Source organism: Bufo bufo, chromosome 1, assembly GCF_905171765.1.
Source record: "Bufo bufo chromosome 1, aBufBuf1.1, whole genome shotgun sequence".
NCBI classification, from domain to species: domain Eukaryota; kingdom Metazoa; phylum Chordata; class Amphibia; order Anura; family Bufonidae; genus Bufo; species Bufo bufo.
In genome coordinates, this window is record NC_053389.1 from 224,652,590 (window position 1) to 224,670,777 (window position 18,188).

Genomic DNA, 18,188 nt, shown 5'->3' on the forward strand with positions numbered 1-18,188 from the left:
AGGCAGGGGCCGAAGGAGCGGGTGCCCTGGGTGCTACCATTTGCGGACAGGAGGGGGGCGCAGGTGAAGTGCCAGCAGTGTACAGCTTCACTGTACCACATTAGCCAAGCGCCACTTGCTGTGCTTGCTGTGCTGAGTGCGCTCCTGCACCCGCCTACACCGTCCACACCAGCCATGTCAGCGCTGCTCCTTCTCTCCCCCTATGAATTTTGTGCCGACTGCGCTCCTGGCTCGGGCTCCCTTTCCTCCTCTGCGTTTCCTCGCCCCCCCCCCCCATGGAGGATTCATTTGGTTGATACCACCGGCGTGCGCCGTGTGACGTCACGCGGCTCACGCCGGAGGCGAGGTGTGAGGTGAGAGAGGGAGGACTCGCGCAGCCTACAGGGAGCTGTGTCGGCGCGTGAAGAACAAGCCACGAGGAGCCTGCCTTCACTAGCTGCTACTCACACACAGACTGTAAAAAGTAAGAAAATAATGTAATACAAATAACAAACTAATTTTTTTATTAAAAAAATTATGGTCATCTCAGTCCAATCAAAGTCCCACAGTCCTTTGTTCTATTGCTTTAAGTATATTCTTGTTTTGAAACAACATTGATTCTTTCTTAAAAACGGGGGGGGGGGGGGGGGGGGGGGGGCGCAGTTTGCCATCTTCGCCCTGGGCACCAAATGGCCTTGTCCCAGCCCTGGTGCTAGGAACAGGAGACTAGTAGGTATATGGTTTGCACCACTTTGGGGGACAGTATTAGTCAACCAATGTATTTATTTTTATTTTTTGTTATTTATTTTTTTATTATTTTTTATTTTATATTGTTTGTTTATTATTTATTTGTTTTGGTGAATATTTGTAGGTCAGTCTCACCAGTTGATTTATCATGGAGCACAATCGCTAGCACAGACTTTCCAAATGTATCAGCTTGTCAGGGCATTCATTGTATCTAGATATGCCTCTGCCTGGGAGAAGTTACAACTTTGGCAACAAATTAACAATCATCTCCTCATGCATTCACACTCTGTAAGGGCTCTTTCACACTTGCGTTCTTCCGGCATAGAGTTCCGTCGTCGGGGCTCTATGCCGGAAGAATCAGTTTTATCCTAATGCATTCTGAATAGAGAAAAATCCGTTCAAAAATCCTGAACACTTGCCGCAAGGCCGGATCCGGAATTAATGCCCATTGAAAGGCATTAATCCGGATCCAATATAGAAAAGAAATGGTGGCTCTCACACTGTTCCACTTTTGGAATGGTGCACTACCCCACAGCACTCCCAAATGCTGGTATAAAGAGGTAATTGTAAAGTCTGGATTGGGGGTCACTCAAATATTAGGCAAACACACAATATAAGTATCCACATAAATTTTATAGGTATGAAAATGACCACATACAATATTACATCAACATTTCCTAAAAAACAATTGATAAAACACAATATAGCACCGCACTTACCGCACAGTACAAGACAATAAACTCATATGTAACACGTATCAAAAATCAGTCAATAAAAAAAGTTACATATTATACACGAGTTGCCATTTACCTAGGTGGTTGACTAACGTGCCAAAAAGTTAATTTAGAAGAATAAAACGTAACTGTACCCATGAATTACAATTTGAGATGGAAGCAGAAAGACTAAAACAACAATTCGTGGAGAAACAATATCCTATCCATCTTTTAGAGGGATCATTGGGGGAAGTTAGAATAATGAAGAGGGAAGACTTCTTTGTCCCCAAGCAGAGGGAAACAATAGAAGAGTCACTGAGAATCATCTTACCTTTCCATGCACAATATAAAGGCATGGAGAGAGTGATTAAGAAATATTGGCATCACCTGCTTGAGGATAAGATAGTTGGTCCCCTATTGAATACCTCACCTCAAATAACATATACTAGGGTCCCTAATTTGGGTCTCAAAGTTGCCCCATCGGTGAAAAAGAAGAACTGCACCACAGCAGAAAAACAAAATTGGTTGTCGTTTAGTGGTTTTTACAGATGTGGACGATGTTCCAACTGCAAAATCACTAATTTTCCTAAAAAAAACTCTAAAGCCGAGTCGACGCAGAACTCATTTTCTATGGATATTAAAGAAGGTCTGACATGCGACTCAACGACTGTTATATATTTAATTGAATGTCCATGTCGTAAACAGTACATTGGCAGGACAAAACAAACATTGAAAAAGAGGGTGTCAGAACATGTCGCAAATATTAAAAAGGGATATGAACTGCATTCACTATCTAAACATTATAAAGACCACCACGATAGTGACCCATCTAGCCTTAAATATATGGCATTAGAGAAAATAAAATATACATGGAGAGGAGGCAATCATATCCTCCAGACGTCCAGGATAGAATCTAAGAGGATATTTGAGTTTAATACTTTGTTACCAAAAGGTTTAAAAGCCGACATGGAATTATTTGCATTCCTATAGCAGGGTCGTCTGGCCTGGGGGGACAGAGACATCTGTGTTAGGCTGTTTACCAGCACCCAGATCTCTCTCTCCCGTCAGCTCAGCGCCCCCCTTTACACCGATATATCTAACAAGCTATCGAAATCAAGTCATCAAATCTCAGAACAGTATTGACCCCCTATTCAATTGTCATATGGCATAAAAACTGTGTATGTATATTGATGCAAAGAACCCTATATTATTTTTGATGTGTAATTTAATATATGTATAATGTATTTTTAACTTCACCCAAGTATCCAGTTTTATGTAGGGATCCATTTTAACATTGATTCCGAAAAAAACGCATCAAAAACGCACAAAAACCGCACATGTGTTTTTTCCGGATTTTATTTATTTTAACTTAATATAAGTTATATATATATGTATTAAAGTGAAATACACCGCATGAAATGGTAAATTGAATGATAAACCTATTAATATTGAGACTTAGGAGAAAAGAATTACTTCCAATATCTGGGTCTAAACTCCTGGTATTCACGATGTCCCTCACTAGTCCAACCCATGGTTTAATCCATGTCCCAACCCATTTTCGCCAATCATGGATACTATATAAATTGGGACTTTACATCTTCACTGTCAAGCCACTGAGGAAGGGGTCTCTTTACCCCGAAACGCGTTTGGTGAATGACAGTGAGGGACCATTAAGAAGAATCCATAATCGCATATCCACATGAGTACGGAATAAGCCTTTTATGCTTAAGAAGTTTGAAAATCCCGCTTGGAAACATAGAACACCTGACCGCCCAGCAAACCACGTGGGACGCCACACAGGTCCTGGAAGGTCAAAGCGGTAATACAAACAGTACCGCTACAACGAACATCCGGGAAACTTCACTATAGAGCCGACTCACAGGTCCCGACAGCTCAAAACGGAGCTTCCTACTGATTTGGCGCACAAGCGGACCAGCTACAAGAGCGGTAAAGTACCGAACATAATGTGGATTTATTGACATTTTGTGAGTTATCAATTACAATTGTCTCTGGACTATAGAACCTGTGACTTACCAACTATAACCGTCTCTGAACTATAGAATGTGCAGCTAACTGCTGATAGTGACAAATTTTGAAAATATACCAGTATCTCTGCACAGCCTTCAGAGACTTTCAGTGCTGCTGAAATTTAGGTTTATATCCTATGACCCTTAAGTGCGGTGCTATATTGTGTTTTATCAATTGTTTTTTAGGAAATGTTTTATGTGTAATATTGTATGTGTTCATTTTCATACCTATAAAATTTATGTGGATACTTATATCGTGTGTTTGCCTAATATTTGAGTGACCCCCAATCCAGACTTTACAATTAATCCGGATCCGGCCTTAAGCTAAACGTCGTTTCGGTGCATTGCCGGATCCGACGTTTAGCTTTTTCTGAATGGTTACCATGGCTGCCAAGACGCTAAAGTCCTGGCAGCCATGGTAAAGTGTAGTGGGGAGCGGGGGAGCAGTATACTTACCGTCCGTGCGGCTCCCCGGGCGCTCCAGAATGACGTCAGGGCACCCCACGCGCATGGATGACGTAATCACATGGATCACGTCATCCATGCGCATGGGGCGCTCTGACGTCATTCTGGAGCGCCCGGGGAGCCGCACGGACTGTAAGTATACTGCTCCCCCGCTCCCCACTACTACTATGGCAGCCAGGACTTTAATAGCGTCCTGGGTGCCATAGTAACACTGAACGCATTTTAAAGACGGATCCGTCTTCAAATGCTTTCAGTTCACTTGCGTTTTTCCGTATCCGGCGTCTAATTCCGGCAAATGGAGTACACGCCGGATCCGGACAACGCATGTGAAAAAGAGCCCTAAGCTGATACAAGACGCAGGTGGGTGTGCTCGTCTCCTGCTGACTCTGTCCTCTATGAGGATTGATATTAACTCAATATTGGATAAGCTGACTGCTTGTCCTCCATCATGCTCACTGTCTATAACCTGATCGTGGCCGCTCCTAATGCTCCTAAGTATCTCTCACTGACCACTGTCTAAAACATAGGCGCTAGACTAATACACCCCTCCCACATAGTGAAGAAACTACTCACCAGCAGCAGCAGGTAGACCTGGAGCAGGACCTGAACCAGCAGGTGGTGGCATACTTGGACAGCACCCTGCCAACCCACATTTAAGATCCACTGGACTAATGGGCAGCCAAACTGGATTTGTGGACTCAACTAACAGAGTTTGCCCTGGAAAAGCTGTCCTGCCCAGCCAGTACTGTGGCATCAGAGTGGGTGTTTAGTGCGGCGGGGGGCATAGTTACCCCAAGGAGAACTCGCCTTTCCACCCAAAATGTGGAAAGACTGACCAATATGAATCAGGCATGGATGAGCCAGGATTTCCACCCACCAATGCCTGATGCATCTGATTAGATCATTCATGTCACACAAACCTTGAAAAAAGAGACTAGTTTCTTCTGGCTACCTGCCTCAGCTACTACTCTGATGCTGCCATGCGCCTGATGCCACACATCTGATGCCAAGTGCTCCTTCTTTCACCCACCTTCATCAGCGGGTACTTGTATTGCCACCCACCGCCCCACTTTGTCACCGGGTCACTTTGTGGTCTCCTGATGCTGCTGCCATCTCTGCACTATGTCACCTTGCCACTTTGTGGTATCCTGATGCTGCTCCTGCCATATCTACACTTTGTCACCTTGCCACTCTGTGGTATCCTCCTGATGCTGCTGCTGTCACCGCCTCCAAACTCCGCCATTGTGCCAATCGGTGGCCTTCTCCTGATGCTGCTGCCGCCACCTCCAGACTCTGTCATTGTGCCACTTGGTAGCCTCCTCATACTGCTGCCACCTCCAGACTCTGTCATTGTGCCACTCGGTGGCCTCCTCATACTGCTGCCAACTCCAGACCCTGTCATTGTGCCACTCTGTGGTCTCCTCATGCTGCTTCCACCTCACCACTATGTCATAGGTTCACTCTGTGGACTTCTCATGCTGTTCCCACCCTCCCCACTTCATGACTGGTCCACTATTTTGGCTTTCGGCCTGGCTGACATCATCATTTATTTGACCTTTCTTCTGATCTGTAAGAAGGAAGGAAACATGAGACGCACAACGGATCCTGTCTGTGTAGCAGCTGTAAGGCCTAAATGGTCCCATCAGAATTGGCTTATGATTTGGTAACCAAAAGCAGGAGTGGGTACAAAACACAGAAGACATGCAAATATTCCATTCACGTGTCATCTCTGTTTTAGATCCACTCCTGCTTTTTTTGGCATTAGCAATACTGATGGATTATTGAGCAAATGCTGACCGAGTGAAGGCGTATGCTCCACAGACAGCATCCGTTTTTGGGGGTTATTGTTCTTATGGATCAGAGGAAGGGCAAATTAATCTGTGACATCAACACAAACTTACTACTGACACCCTCTCCACTCTGTCCGGGGGGCTCTATTTGTATAAGCGTTTAATAGAAAGGTTTTGTAGACATCTATGTGGAATCAGCTGACGGCAGTGTAAAAGGACTGCGCTTCTTCTTGATGCTAACATTAACCTGTAAGGCTGAATTGATACTTCAGTTATTTGGTCAGTTTTGGCCCCGTGACAGCCCAAATAAGTGAAGTATGCAGTGATTCTAAGAGCGACGCCTGTCATCTGCATGTCATACTGACTCACAGTATTATTTCACTACCACAGCAGACTCCCTATGCGTGTTACTGCAAGGCACAGTGTTCCACACCCCTATAAAGGCTCTCTGCAGCCAGGAAATAGCAGTTTTGTAACGTAATTCGCCGCAAATAAATTAGGATCGAAGCAAATCTTTTCGAAAAATTCGGTGAAACAGCCGAATCGAATTTTTGAGAAATTCGCTCATCTCTACTGACTACCTAGTGACTATTTTGTCTACCTATCCAAAGCTCAAAGAGCCTGTTTTTCCAAAGTATATAAAACATGTTGTCATGAAACATGTTTGAATTCTATTTCTCTTACCCCATTGTTGTCCAGAGTTCTGAATATCTGTTCAGCATATTCTGAGGATTCATTTCCCACTGTACAGTCACAGAAATACTTTCGAAATTCGTGAAGGGTGATGAGACCACTAGGACATTCCTGGACGAATTTTCTACAAATGGACAAAAATGCATATGTTATCTCTAGTGTAAATTCCAGAACTAAAAGACCTTGCCCTGTACCTTTTATAGATACCTAAGGGAACGTGAAGATTTTGAGCTCTGTATCAGAAAAATGGAGCTCCCAGAATGTTATTGAAACCAGCCTCTCCTATACAGTAGGAAAGTGTTAATTTATCATCTCTGGTGGTCAAAGGTGGTGAAGGTGTAAAACCCTAGAGTGGAGGGAGATGCACACCAACTAGAAGACTAGTATTAACCCATACAGAAGCAGATGTCACAAGCCAGCTTTTTACATTTACGAGTTTAATCCAGCTTTCACAGGATTTCCTTGGGGAGAGAGCATCTTAATCAGCGTGAGGAGACTTATAGGCCATACATGCTCCTCTGGAATTCTGGAAAGGAAGGAATGCAAATAAGCTCTTGACGAGCTCTGCTTCTCAGATGTAAGGCAGCTATACTATAAGTCAATGTTCAACCCTTTAAATAGACCTTGAGACATGACTCGGATATAAAAACAAAAAGCCAGCACCTCATCTGCAGACAGCGGTTTTGGGGTGATTACCCCTCATCAGTGCAGAGCAGAGAGTACTGGCTTAGGCTACTTTCACACTCGTGTTTTGGTTTCCGTTTGTGAGATCCGTTCAGGGCTCTCACAAGCCGTCCAAAATGGATCAGTTTGCATTCGAATGTATTCTGAATGGAAAAGGATCCGCTCAGAATGCATCAGTTTGGCTCAGTTTGCATCAGTTCAGTCTCCATTCCGCTTTGGAGGCGGACACCAAAACGCTGCAAGCAGCGTTTTGGTGTCAGTCTGATGAAACTGAGCCAAACGGATCCGTTCTGACACACAATGTAAGTCAATGGGGACGGATCCGTTTTCACTGACACAATCTGGCACAATAGAAAACGGATCCGTCCTCCATTGACTTTCAATAGTGTTCAAGACGGATCCGTCTTCTTTATGTTAAAGATAATACAAACGGATCCGTTCTGAACGGATGCAGACGGTTGTATTATCTGCACAAAACGCGAGTGTGAAAGTAGCCTTAACTGGGTTAGAGGCCTGTCAGGATTTGGGGGGTGCCTTAATCAGCAGGAGGAGACTATCAGCCATCCATACTCCTCTGGAATTCTGGAAAGAAAGGGATGCAAATGAGCTCTTAACAAGCTCTGCCTCTAATACCACCAGATGTAAGGCAGCTAATCCTATAAGTCTCCTCACTCAGATTAAGGGGCTCTCTCCCCAAGGAGAGATAGAACCCCCCAAATCCAGACTTAAGCCTCTCACCCAGTTATTTAACATCCTAAAATAAAACCTTAGGCCTGCCATGACTGTATGCATTTTAGGCCGTGCTGAAAAAAGTAGAAATATACCGTATTTCTGGACTTTAAGACGCACCAGACTATCAGACGCCATTTAGAGGAAAATAAAAAAAAGAGTATTTTCCATCAGACCTCACATCAGACCCCCAATCTTCATCAGATCTCAGAAGAGAGCCCATTCTTCATCAGACCTCAGATTATACCCCAAAATCAGACCCCCAAGCTCTATCAGCCTCAGATCAGACCACCTAAACTCCATCAGCCTCAGCTCAGACCCCCATTAGCCTCAGATCAAACCCCCATCAGCCTCTGATCAGACCCCCATTATCATAAGCTAAGACCCCCATCAGCCTCAGTTCAGAGCCCCATTAGCCTCAGATCAGACCCCTATCATCCTCAGCTCAGACCCCCATCAGCCTCAGATGCCTCCATCAGCCTCAGATCGGACCCCTCTATCAGCCTTAGATCGGACACCTCCATCATCCTCAGATTGGACCCCCATGAGACCTCACATCAGACATTAAAATAAATACATTAACTTACCTCTTCTGCTCCGGATGGCGCTGCCACTCAGCAGATACACTCACCCTCCCTAGTCTTCATCCGGACCCCGCTCTGCGCTCTGTCCTGATGTCGCACAGCGTCAGGTCATAGTGCGCGCCTACGTGCGCTATGCCCTGACACAGTCAGTCAGGACAGAGTGCAGAACGGGGCCCAAGAAGATCAAGTAGGGTGAGTATATCCAGTGCAGCTTTTCTCACAACTCCCAGCGCCTCCCGCATGATAACCACTTTTGGGGGACAAAAATGCATCTTATTTTTCCTTTAAATAAAAAAATAACTTGTAAAAAACACCCACCCACACATATGTGATATTGCCACGCTTGTCACAACCCGTATTATAAATATATGTTATTTAAACTGCAGCGTAAAAAAAAAAAAAAAATAGCAATGAAATTCCTTTTTTCCATTTTCCCCCTTAAAAAAAAATATATATTTTTAGTTGATAAGTCCTCTCATCCCACAAAATTAACCTATGGCTCTTGAAATGCTGTGATGTACAAAACTATGGTTTTATCATAAAACAAAAAGGTAGTAAAAAACAAAACTGTAATCATACTGACCCATAGAATACCAGTAAAATGCTAGTTATCCCGCACAGTAAACATTGAGAATATAAAGTGCAGAAAAACAATGGTGGCAAAAAAAGGTAGTAAAAATTAATCAGTAAGTCATTAACCCATAGAGGACCCTCGCTGTACATGTACGGCGCTGGTGGACATGACTTATGGACCAGCGTCGTACATGTACGACGGGCTGATCGGGTGGGTGCAGGAGCTGCGCCTGCCCGATCAGCGGCACGGATCCGGCAGTCACTGACCTCTGACTGCGGCATGCAGAGGGTTTGCGAAGGGTACGGTTGCTTTCCGCATCTCCATCAGGTCCCCGCACTGCAGTGGCGGGGACCCGATAGCAGAGAAGGCAAGCTCCATGCCTTCCATAAGCATCGGGTCTTGCCTTCTACGGAAGCCTGTGAGATCCAGCCCCTTAGGCTGGGTCTCACAGGCAGGTTGTCAGCTTTTATGCATATACAGCAATATAGGTTGGATTGCAATGCATTGTATTGGGGATCAGACCCCAGAAGTTGAAGTCCCAGAGTGGGACAAAAAAAAAAAGGTATGTCCAGTTGCCTTGATTTATTCTTTAAAGATATACCATGACCTGGATAAATGAGAACCTTCACAGACATATTGCAACACATTTTGGGGGGGAAACCCTTAAACTTGTACGAGAATATGAAAAGACAGCAAGAAAACTGGCAGACTATAGAGACCACCTGCGTTTCAACCTCAGATGCCGAAATGGGCTGGTACCATGCAGCATCCGTTTGGACTCCACGGTGAAGGGTCACAGAGCTGAGATGATTCTACAAAAAGCCCAGAAGCAACTACTAAATGAACGGGTACGATAGACCCATTTCACAGTTGAAGCCTTGAAACAAACTATCAGTCAGCTGGAAGAGGACCTGACTTTGCAGCTACACACTGAAACGTGGAGGAAAGTAGCAGATTTTACAGTACATGCACAGCTAGCTCAGCACACTATGAGCAAGGAGAGGCAGAAGAACAAGTTCTGCATTTTGTTATTCCGAACTGCAAACAGCCATACCAGTGAGGAACTGACATGGAGGCAAAAGGAGGAAACAAGGACAGTGCAAAACAAAGAGAAATGGGTGCAGAATCTTATAGACCGAGTTCTCACCCAGCCTGAGATGGATGTCCTTGCTAAAGGGTTGAATTTCGCAATCACACCAAGAACCATACCAATAGTTGACATTATTTCAGCCACTGAAGCCTCAATCCACAGCAACAAAGTACCACAGGGTGAGGTTGAACAACTTTGCCTTAAAGTGTCTGGCCAGTGCCAAACCACCTCCTTCAAACTTGACTGGAGAAGAAAGGAAGGCAGTTACATCCCTGAAGAAAGACACAAACATCACCATCCTGCCTGCGGATAAAGGAAGATGCACGGTTGTACTTAATACATCTGACTACGATGCCAAGGTGACCACACTCCTGGATGATAACAACACATATGAGGCCCTAAGACGAGACCCAACCAGTGGCTACAAGAAGAAGGTTATAGATCTACTACAACAACTAGAAAAGGACAAAATCATTGATCGGGCCATGTATCATCGCCTCTACCCTGGGGAAGCCCCTCCATGTATTTATGGACTTCCTAAGATACAGAAGGATGGGACCCCTCTCAGGCCAATTGTCAGCAGCATCAACTCTGTGACCTACAATGTGGCAAAATACTTAGCCAGAATCCTAGCGCCCTTGGTTGGAAACACACAACATCACATACAGAACTCTTAGGATTTCACCACCAAAATCCAGAACTTGGTATTGGGCACAGAACAAACAATGCTATCCTATGATGTTACATCCCTCTTCACCTGCATACCCACTTCAGAGGCAATTGAAACAGTCAGGAAACAGTTGCTACTAGACAACACCTTAGGCTGCAGAACATAACTTAGCCCAGACCAAGTGTATGCCTTATTGGACCTTTGTCTGATTACCACCTACTTCAAGTATAAGGACAAGTTCTATAAGCAAAAACATGGCTGTGCTATGGGATCGCCAGTCTCACCTATTGTAGCGAACCTGTATATGGAGGAAGTAGAAAGGAAAGCCCTGACCACTTTCATGGGAATTACACTGAGTCATTGGTTCAGATATGTGGATGACACTTGGGTTAAAATTCATAAACAAGAGTTACAGGCTTTCACCAACCACATCAACTCAGTGGATCATAACATCAATTTCACGCGGGAAGATATGCAGAACAACAAACTGGCGTTTCTGAACTGTCTTATAACAGTGGAAGAGGGAAGGAAGCTGGGAATAGAGGTCTATCGAAAACCAACACACACAGACCAGTACCTGCTATTTGATTCCCACCATCCTCTAGACCACAAACTGGGAGTCATCCAGACTCTACACCACCGGGCAGAGAAAATCCCCACCAGCACAGAGGTCAAGGCGAAGGAATTCAAACACCTCAGAGGGGCACTTAAAACTTGTGGGTATCCAGATTGGGCCTTTGTCAAAACAGAAGGAAGGAGAAGAAAGAGCACCAAGACTACCAGTGAGGGCGAGAAGCATGACAGACGCAAGAATATGGTTATCCCATATGTAGCTGGGGTGTCTGAGAAACTCAAAAGGATTTTTAACCACCTCAGCCCCTATGGCTTAAACACCCTGAAAGACCAGGCCACTTTTTACACTTCTGACCTACCCTACTTTCACCGTTTATTGCTCGGTCATGCAACTTACCACCCAAATGAATTTTACCTCCATTTCTTCTCACTAATAGAGCTTTCATTTGGTGGTATTTCATTGCTGCTGACATTTTTACTTTTTTTGTTATTAATCGAAATTTAACGATTTTTTTGGCAAAAAAATGACATTTTTCACTTTCAGTTGTAAAATTTTGCAAAAAAAAACGACATCCATATATAAATTTTGCTCTAAATTTATTGTTCTACATGTCTTTGATAAAAAAAAAATGTTTGGGTAAAAAAAAAAATGGTTTGGGTAAAAGTTATAGCGTTTACAAACTATGGTACAAAAATGTGAATTTCCGCTTTTTGAAGCAGCTCTGACTTTCTGAGCACCTGTCATGTTTCCTGAGGTTCTACAATGGCCAGACAGTACAAACACCCCACAAATGACCCCATTTCGGAAAGTAGACACCCTAAGGTATTCGCTGATGGGCATAGTGAGTTCATAGAACTTTTTATTTTTTGTCACAAGTTAGTGGAAAATGATGATTTTTTTTTTTGATTTTTTTTTCTTACAAAGTCTCATATTCCACTAACTTGTGACAAAAAATAAAAACTTCTATGAACTCACTATGCCCATCAGCGAATACCTTGGGTGTCTTCTTTCCAAAATGGGGTCACTTGTGGGGTAGTTATACTGCCCTGGCATTCTAGGGGCCCAAATGTGTGGTAAGTTGTTTGAAATCAAAATCTGTAAAAATTGACCGGTGAAATCCGAAAGGTGCTCTTTGGAATGTGGGCCCCTTTGCCCACCTAGGCTGCAAAAAAGTGCCACACATGTGGTATCACCGTACTCAGGAGAAGTTGGGGAATGTGTTTTGGGGTGTCATTTTACATATACCCATGCTGGGTGAGATAAATATCTTGGTCAAATGCCAACTTTGTATAAAAAATGGGAAAAGTTGTATTTTGCCAAGATATTTCTCTCACCCAGCATGGGTATATGTAAAATGACACCCCAAAACACATTCCCCAACTTCTCCTGAGTACGGAGATACCACATGTGTGACACTTTTTTGCAGCCTAGGTGGGCAAAGGGGCCCGTATTCCAAAGAGCACCTTTCGGATTTCACCGGTCATTTTTTACACATTTTGATTTCAAACTTCTTACCACACATTTGGGCCCCTAGAATGCCAGGGCAGTATAACTACCCCACAAGTGACCCCATTTTGGAAAGAAGACACCCCCAGGTATTTCGTGATGGGCATATTGAGTTCATGGAAGTTTTTATTTTTTGTCACAAGTTAGTGGAATATGAGACTTTGTAAGGGAAATTTTTTTTTAAAAAAATAAATAAAAAAATCATCATTTTCCGCTAACTTGTGACAAAAAATATAAAATTCTAGGAACTCGCCATGCCCCTCACGGAATACCTTGGGGTGTCTTCTTTCCAAAATGGGGTCACTTGTGGGGTAGTTATACTGCCCTGGCATTTTCCAGGGGCCCTAATATGTGGTAAGTAGGTAAATGACCTGTGAAATCCGAAAGGTGCTCTTTGGAATGTGGGCCCCTTTGCCCACCTAGGCTGCAAAAAAGTGCCACACATGTGGTATCGCCGTATTCAGGAGAAGTTGGGGAATGTGTTTTGGGGTGTCATTTTACATATACCCATGCTGGGTGAGATAAATATCTTGGTCAAATGCCAACTTTGTATAAAAAAATGGGAAAATTTGTCTTTTGCCAAGATATTTCTCTCGCCCAGCATGGGTATATGTAAAATGACACCCCAAAACACATTCCCCAACTTCTCCTGAGTACGGAGATACCACATGTGTGACACTTTTTTGCAGCCTAGGTGGGAAAAGGGGCCCATATTCCAAAGAGCACCTTTCGGATTTCACAGGTCATTTTTTACACATTTTGATTTCAAACTTCTTACCACACATTTGGGCCCCTAGAATGCCAGGGCAGTATAACTACCCCACAAGTGACCCCATTTTGGAAAGAAGACACCCCCAGGTATTTCGTGATGGGCATATTGAGTTCATGGAAGTTTTTATTTTTTGTCACAAGTTAGTGGAATATGAGACTTTGTAAGGGAAAAAAAAAATTAAAAAAATAAATTAAAAAATCATCATTTTCCGCTAACTTGTGACAAAAAATATAAAATTCTAGGAACTCGCCATGCCCCTCACGGAATACCTTGGGGTGTCTCCTTTCCAAAATAGGGTCACTTGTGGGGTAGTTATACTGCCCTGGCATTTTCCAGGGGCCCTAATATGTGGTAAGTAGGTAAATGACCTGTGAAATCCGAAAGGTGCTCTTTGGAATGTGGGCCCCTTTGCCCACCTAGGCTGCAAAAAAGTGCCACACATGTGGTATCGCCGTATTCAGGAGAAGTTGGGGAATGTGTTTTGGGGTGTCATTTTACATATACCCATGCTGGGTGAGATAAATATCTTGGTCAAATGCCAACTTTGTATAAAAAAATGGGAAAAGTTGTCTTTTGCCAAGATATTTCTCTCACCCAGCATGGGTATATGTAAAATGACACCCCAAAACACATTCCCCAACTTCTCCTGAGTACGGAGATACCACATGTGTGACACTTTTTTGCAGCCTAGGTGGGAAAAGGGGCCCATATTCCAAAGAGCACCTTTCGGATTTCACAGGTCATTTTTTACACATTTTGATTTCAAACTTCTTACCACACATTTGGGCCCCTAGAATGCCAGGGCAGTATAACTACCCCACAAGTGACCCCATTTTGAAAAGAAGACACCCCCAGGTATTTTGTGATGGGAATAGTGAGTTCATGGAAGTTTTTATTTTTTGTCACAAGTTAGTGGAATATGAGACTTTGTAAGGGAAAAATAAAAAATAAAAAAAATCATCATTTTCCGCTAACTTGTGACAAAAAATATAAAATTCTAGGAACTCGCCATGCCCCTCACGGAATACCTTGGGGTGTCTTCTTTCCAAAATGGGGTCACTTGTGGGGTAGTTATACTGCCCTGGCATTTTCCAGGGGCCCTAATGTGTGGTAAGTAGGTAAATGACCTGTGAAATCCTAAAGGTGCTCTTTGGAATGTGGGCCCCTTTGCCCACCTAGGCTGCAAAAAAGTGTCACACATGTGGTATCGCCGTATTCAGGAGAAGTTGGGCAATGTGTTTTGGGGTGTCTTTTTACATATACTCATGCTGGGTGAGAGAAATATCTCGGCAAAAGACAACTTTTCCCATTTTTTTATACAAAGTTGGCATTTGACCAAGATATTTATCTCACCCAGCATGGGTATATGTAAAATGACACCCAAAACACATTGCACCGAATGAACACAGGCGTGCGATTTTTGAAATGCTGACAGGGCCGGCCGGAGGAGGAGATCGCGGCTGGCCCTGTCAATCAACACGACGAGGGGGCGGTTTATTGCGGCGGCTACCAGCAAGTAGACGCCCTACTTGCTGGTAGAGACCTAATTTACATATTATAAAAGTTCGTTTTTATAAGAAACTGCTGAAGGAAAGTAAGTAAGACCATTATATTTTCATATATCGCAGTATAAGGAATTTAACTAGCCCAAAAAAAAAAAAAGACTTTAGTGGGGTGACAGAAACCCTTTAAGTACGGTAAGTGGCCCAGATATTCTATGGGCTATCCTGACTTATCTGGGCCTTTTATATATTTGTCACAGACATTCCCGCGACAGGTGGCAGGAGATCTGTGAGACTGGCAACACGTGGTTTGATCTGACATATTTTCCGTTTGGATCAAATGACGTCTGTGTTGTTTCTGGTGCTTGCCACACCTTCTTTCCCCAGGTGTGGCTATTAGGGTCATTTAACCTTCTCTATTTATAGTTGCTTCTCCCACAATATCTTTGGATAGATTGTGGTTGGATCTCGGCTGAGTTCCTGATGCTTCCATTGCTCCTTTGAAGTCAAGTCTTTCCTTTCCTCTTTGTATTTTGTTTGAGTTCTGTGTGTTGCATTTCCCTATTGTTTGTATTAGGCCTGAAGGAGACTCCTGTTCTTCCTTCCTTTTGGAGGAACAGGTAGTCACGTCCCTGCCATTAGTACCAGGGTCCTATAGGGCTTGATAGAACTCTAGGTATTCCTTTGTATGAGCTCACCTACCTTTGGGGTCTGTTCATACTGGTAGTCAGTCAGGATTTTAGTTAGGGTTTTCACTAGGAGGTGTCCATTTTCCTTCCCTAGTTCTCATGCCTGATTCCCTGTTCCCCCCTTCCCTCCTATGCTCGGTGTGGTGTTTCCCTCCCACACCGAAGCGACAATATTCTGCATGCTGTATAAAAAATGTATCTGGATGCTGCATTTTTTGGGTCACCAAATGGTGTATACACATGTTTTGGGTTTCCTCTGGGTACTCCAGTTCCTCAAAAAATTGTAAACTCAAAGTGGGAATAAGGAGTGGTGTGAGAGACAGCAATCTCTGTACAGCACTGCGGAACATGTAAGCACTATATTAATGAAGAAAAAACAATATATATATATTGAATAGGGAAATCAACCTTTGAACCTCACTAGGCACAGAGACTCATGCACAGAGGTCACACTACATTTTTTGTCAGCATTTTTGAGTATTTTTGGCAGCGGAGTACAAAAGTTGCAGTAACTTAAATACATAATACTTAGGGCTACATAACGTCAAGAGGTTGCTATTTATGCAGGGAAACAATTACTAGTCTCCTCTAGAACTGTCTTCCATGCTTAAATAGAAAGGTAGACCATTTTAAATGTATCTGACATACACTAAACATAAGACCACTGTCACCACAACAGAGCCATACACAGTGCTGCCATAACAGAGCCATACATAGTGCTGCCATAACAGAGCCATACACAGGCTTCCCATAATAGCGCCGTCATGACAACATACATAGTGCTTCCATAACAGTGCCACACACAATTAGGGCAGCTCTCTGGGAGGTGCTGGGAGACTTTTGTGCCACCTAGGATATTTGTGCCACCTAGCATACAGGAAGTGTTCATTGTTTCTGGGAGCCTCTCGGACGTTCCAGAATAATTGGCAAGTGTGATGTTCTCCCATGTGTTTGTGTGGGTTTCCTCTGGGTACTCCAGTTCCTCAAAAAATTGTAAACTCAAAGTGGGAATAAGGAGTGGTGTGAGAGACAGCAATCTCTGTACAGCACTGCGGAACATGTAAGCACTATATTAATGAAGAAAATACTAAATAAATGTGGGATCAATGGGGTTTAGTCATTGGTACTCTACAAATGATGAGAAAGCAGGCCACTGCATTCTGTGGGATTCAGTATCGAACATAATGCCCAAACCAGAGTGTATGGTAAAACGACAAAGGGGTTGTAGCACTCCACCACAGTCTAATTTTTTGTGATTTGTCAGGGTTCCACCAGTCATTCATACACATGAGCCTTCTTTAAAAGCATAAAAGTGCCTGTACAGATGTCTATGGCGCCTGTACAGGTGTTATTGCGACCTCTGCTCATGTAAGTGATGACAATCCATACTGCGCTGTGTAATATGGTGTTGCTACATAAGGAAAGGAAAAGAAAGCAATCTCAGAGAGCACTGCTAACAAGAAGAAACAAAATCACAGTGTAATAATAGGTAAAGTCAACACATATTTTTAGTCCCCTGGCCTCAAAAAAACATCTGTCTTGCCATCTTACCCTTGTTACATTCAGGTCTGTGGCATTTACCCCGACCAATAAAGGACTGCAGTATAAAATCCCCTCAAATTAGAGATTTGGGATGATTCTAGTTCATGGAAGATCTCTTCTGCAATGTCTCTTTAGCCCAAGGTAGAGTTCTCCTTGAAAATCAGTTTTGTTGTCATTAAGCAATATATGGTACATACAAAAAATTACCTATACCATTCATGAAGCTCCAAAACGTAAATTCCATTCTTCCGTGGTATTGACGCCACTTGACCCATCATTGAGCAAACATCAGGAAATTGGTCTCAGCCCTGACCCTCCCCAGAATTTATACAAGCTTACGGATTAATGACTGTGCATTACCCCAATTACATTGCAAGTAGTTAATCTACTCAGACGTGCTGTCCCGACGCTAATGTGATTACGTGTACTATAATCCACTTTAACTATAACACAGCATGGCCTGTACACTAACTGATCCCAAACATCTCTGTAAAGAAAACATATATTAGATATTATAGCAGTTTACTGCTTATTGTAAAAGGTGATGACTAGGGATGAGCGAATCGACTTCGGATGAAGCATCTGAAGTCGATTCGCTCATCCCTAGTGATGACCACCGGGTCTTAAATTCAGGTTAATTTCAAGAAAAGTTTCTTCATCTTATGTTACATGGAGGACTTTCATACCGGAGGCCAATGATGTCCATACTTAAAATATTTGGAATGTAAATTTATAAATATCTTATTTGTAAGGGCCCCTGACCCATTCCCTATCCCTCTGATCCAGGAGGCCTAGTCTGATGAAGAATCCATCTGTATGCCAGCATTTGCATAGGCTACAAGCCGATACACTGTGGAC

The 18,188-nt window shown here is 43.3% G+C and overlaps 2 protein-coding genes across 2 annotated transcripts in view; one reads left to right on the forward strand and one right to left on the reverse strand.

Moving 5' to 3' along the window:
* Positions 1-18,188, reverse strand: part of LOC121003844 (E3 ubiquitin/ISG15 ligase TRIM25-like) — a 107,255-nt gene that overhangs the window by 9,242 nt on the left and 79,825 nt on the right. The window contains exon 4 of the mRNA XM_040435771.1: positions 6,406-6,538. The gene's annotated coding sequence lies outside the window, so the exon portion shown is untranslated. The remainder of the gene's footprint in view (positions 1-6,405; positions 6,539-18,188) is intronic.
* The window catches only part of LOC121003851, a 263,153-nt gene that overhangs the window by 9,110 nt on the left and 235,855 nt on the right, over positions 1-18,188 (forward strand). The window lies entirely within an intron of this gene.